General features: G+C 48.3%; 1 long non-coding RNA gene across 1 annotated transcript in view; it reads left to right on the forward strand.

The window, feature by feature from the left end:
* LOC147117915 (uncharacterized) overlaps positions 1–3,246 on the forward strand; it is an 11,022-nt gene extending 7,776 nt beyond the window's left edge. Inside the window, exon 2 of the long non-coding RNA XR_015078313.1 lies at positions 2,907–3,246. This is a non-coding gene — a long non-coding RNA (uncharacterized LOC147117915). The remainder of the gene's footprint in view (positions 1–2,906) is intronic.
* The last annotated feature ends 1,024 nt before the right edge of the window (positions 3,247–4,270 follow it).

The raw sequence follows: 4,270 nt of genomic DNA on the forward strand, positions 1-4,270 counted from the left end.
GGCTACTGGCGATCCCCATTAACAAAAAACGAAGTTAAACAACCACCTCCTGGGTGCTTAGGAAGAGTCCTTCAATCCCAACAGTCTCATAAACAGTTTTACAAAAAAAGCCTCGGCAACGCCGGGCACCCTAGCTAGTTTATATATAAATAAGTATAAGTTAAAATGCAGTGTGCAATGTACAAATGAGTTATAAGTTATATAAGTTATAAGTTAAGGTTGAGGTACAAGAGTCCTACGTGCACACAGTCCAGTGATCAAGAATGTTCTTGTGCGCTCACGGTTCATGTGGTATACAGTTCCAGGTTGGGGGGGAGAATGTGACTATGATATGTGGGGCAGTGCAGTTAGCAGTTCAGTAGGCGCACTGCCTGTGGGTAGAAACTGTTCTTGAACCTGCTGGTCCTGGTTCGGATGCTGCGGTACCGACGGCCGGACCGCAGGAGGGAGAACAGTTCGTGCCCAGGGTGATTGGGGTCCTGGATGATGGAGCGAGCCTTGTTCCGACACCTGGTCTGGAAGATCTCCTCGATGGACAGAAGTGCACACCCGATGATCTTTTCTGCTGTCCTCACAACCCTCTGGATGGCTTTCCTGTCCTGTGCAGTGGTGTTACCATACCACACATTGACACCACCCGTCAGGACGCTCTTTTATGGTGCCGCGGTATAAGTTCACAAGCCACTGTGTGCTTATGCCGCATTTCCTCAGGCACCGTAGAGGGTAGAGGCGCTGGTGTGCCTTCTTCAGTATGGTCTCAGTATTGTGGTTCCAGGCCAGGTCATTGGAGATCAGCAGTCCCAGGAATCGGAAGCAACTGACGACTTCCACTGGTGTCCCGTCTATGCTGATGGGGCGGTGGTTCCCTCGGTGGCTTCTGAAGTCCACAATGAGCTCCTTAGTCTTGCCAACGTTCAGGGCAAGTTTGATGTGCGGAACACCTCCGTTCAGTCCACAAGCGAATCCCTGAGCTTCCGGTCGCTTGTTACTTTAATTCTCCGCTCCACTCCCACTCTGACCGTTCCGTCCTCGGCCTCCTACACTGTTCCAGTGAAGCTCAACGTAAGCTCGAGGAACAGCCCCTCATGTTTCAATTAGGCACTTTACCGCCTTCTGGACTCAACATTGAGTTCAACAATTTCAGACCATGTCCTCTGCCCCTGTTTTTTCAGACGGTAGCTGTTGATCATTCTGCCATTCCCATTTACACCTCCTCTCGGCCCATCTTTTGTTTCCTTACTTGTCCTATTACTGTACGGTAACACAGTGGTTATGTTACTGGGCTAGTAATCCAGAGACATTAGTTCAAATTCCCCCTCTACAGCTGGGGGGAATTTAAATTCAATTAAATAAATCTGGAATAAAAAGCTAGTATTTATGAAACTACCAGATTGTCATAAAAACCCATCTGGTTCACTAATGTCCTTTAGGGAATGAAATCTGCCATCCTTACCCGGTCTGGCCTATATGTGACTCCAGACCCACAACAATGTGGTTGACTCTGAAATGGTCTAGCGAGACACTCAGTTGTCTAAGGCGGTTCACCACCACCTTCTCGAGGGCAACTAGACATGGGCAATAAATGCTGGCCTTGCCAGCGATGCCCACATCCCAGGAATGAATAAATAAAATAAAAAGTCTCCTTTTGCCTTGCACCATCATCCCTTTTGTCATTTAATCTCTCCTGCCTTCCACCCTATCACAGACCTTCCCTTTTGTTCTTTCCTCCCCTCCCCCTTTCCCTGCCCCTACACTTGCTTAAAACCTGTTCCATCTCCAACTTTTTCCAGTTCTGACGAAGGGTCACAGACCTGAGGCGTTGGGCTGGATTTTCATTGAGGAGGCGGGACTACAACTTTCGGGGTTGTAGTCCCGCCTCCATCAAGTTGTGGACAACCCACGCGATTTTGACTTGACTGACCTTGTTGAACCCGCCCAGCAGGCTCAGCAGGCCAATTAAGGGCCACCCGGCAACAGGTGACGTCACAGATTGAAATTTCATCTGTCAAGACCTTTTGACAGATGAAATATCAGCGTTTGACAGCTGTTTGAAGCTGTCCAACACTGACAATCTGTACACTAAATTAATTCCTTCCTCTCAGGATGATTTAGAGATCTCTCCGGAACAGAAAGCTGAATGCTGCAGATTTTGACAGCTCGCAGCCATTCTGCTTTCTGTGCCGGTGAGATGAGGGACTCCCGAGACCTGAAGGAAGGAAGGCTGTAAAGGTAAGTAAAGGTAAGTAAAACTTCTTTAAACACTTTACACACACCAAACCTTTGCACTCATGCACCTATCACTCACTCTCGACCCCTCCAAGCCCTTCATCCCGACAGTCCGCCTCACTAACCTGCCGTGGTTTGGAGCCGTCGGGAATCCCACACTTCAACATTAAAAATAGGGATTAGGCTAAAAACTGCCTGTTAACAGGCAGTTAATTGGCACTAATCCCCTTCCCTCCTCGGGGAGGCGGCTCCCAGTGCGGGGCAGGTACTCGCCTCCTTTGAAACTGGCATGGAGGCGGGTTGGGGGTGGGATGGGGTCGGGACCCCCGATTTCGGGATTTTAACCCCCCGCACGCCTCCAATCCCGCCTCCACGGCCCAATGAAAACCCTGCCCATTAACTCTGTTTCTCTCTCCACGGATGCTGCCTGACCTGCTGAGTATTTCCAGCATTTTCTGCTTTTATTTCAGATTTCCAGCATCCGCAGTATTTTGCCTTTGAAGTCTGGTTACTGTTGAGGAATAAGTGCTGCATTTTATCATTCCTGTATATGGGTCTTTGTCTGATTCTGCCTCTGTGAAACACCTTGTGCGCTATATAAATGCAAGTTGCTGTTGCTTCAATAAGCCAATATCTAACGAAGGGTGTGCAATTAATTTCTCTTCTTTCTTTGCTGACAGACCTGCTGTGTGTTTCCAACACTTACAGTTTTTGAATAATGTGTGAACTGCTAAGGAGAAGCACCTGAACACAGAGGAAATTGCGGAAAAGGGATTTGAACACAAGAAGACACAAGGCACACAGTGAGAAGACAGGAACAATGACCTCAACCACCTAGCAGCCTAATGGGAGCAATAGGCCCTGTGCTTCGTGCTGTGCATTGGCAGAGACCATTATCGTAGTTAACCCCCTGATGGAGAGCATAGCACTCCTCCTGTTACTGACTACTGGCAAATAGTCGACACTGATTCTGAATCTTAATTGGGACCGGGAGGGTTTATACATTGAAGCTGTCAGGAAGTGTAAAGCCCAAATCAAGCCTGCAAAAAGGCAAAATGGGAGAGAAACAAATTAAGGAAGTGTCAATGAATATGAATGAACCTGACCGTCAGGCTGCATGGAAAGGACATGAATATTAACAAGGATAAAATAAAGCAAAAGTACAGTCGCCTGAGGCAGAGATCACATCATACAGAGAGTAAGGGTCTTTATAGACGGGAACGGCAGCAAGGTGGCATTGGGGGTCAAGAGCAAGTGCTGCCTTCAGGTGAAGCAGGGTTAGAGGTCAGGGCTTAATTGGACCTGCCTGGCCACACAGGCGTAATTCAATCCTCATTTTCAGTCATACATTCCTGTCCTTATTTTTCTCTCTCTGTTAAATTCCTGTGCCCACATTGATGCTGGAACCTACCTCGGTAATCCTGTCCCGCAGTAATTAAACCCAGTGGTGACGCTGCAGGTCTAGGATATTTCTTATGGAACCGAAAATTAATACACTGCAATAAGAGGGAATTTTATCAGGTGTTTAGCAATCTGGAGATTGTGGCTCGGATTTCTGCTTTGACCGAGTCACAGCAGGGCGGGAGTTCCGCCACTACAGGAAGGTGTCCCCGACCCCGACTGGTTTTCCACAGTCCGTTGCATTTGTACCGTTAAAGCGGCTCCACCAGGGAGTGCAGCCAACGGCTGCGGCAGCCCTTGAAGGCCTGCTCCTCAGTAAAAAGACTTGCATTTCTATAGCACCTTTCACAACCGCCGGACGCTCCAAAGCACTTTGTGGAGTGTAGTCACTGTTGTAATGGAGCAGCCAATTTGTGCACAGCAAGCTCCCATAAACAGCAATGTGATAATGCACAGATAATCTGTTTTTAGTGATGTTGATTGAGGGATAAATATTGGCCAGGACACCTGGGAGAACTCCCCGGCTCTTTTTCAAAATAGTGCTATGGGATCTTTTACACCCACCTGAGAGAGCAGACGGGGCCTCGGTTTAACATCTCATCCGAAAGATGGCACCTCCGACAGTGCAGCACTCCCTCAGTAC

Source organism: Somniosus microcephalus, chromosome 5 (assembly GCF_052327205.1).
Source record: "Somniosus microcephalus isolate GS21.2 chromosome 5, FLI_Smic_1.0, whole genome shotgun sequence".
NCBI lineage: Eukaryota > Metazoa > Chordata > Chondrichthyes > Squaliformes > Somniosidae > Somniosus > Somniosus microcephalus.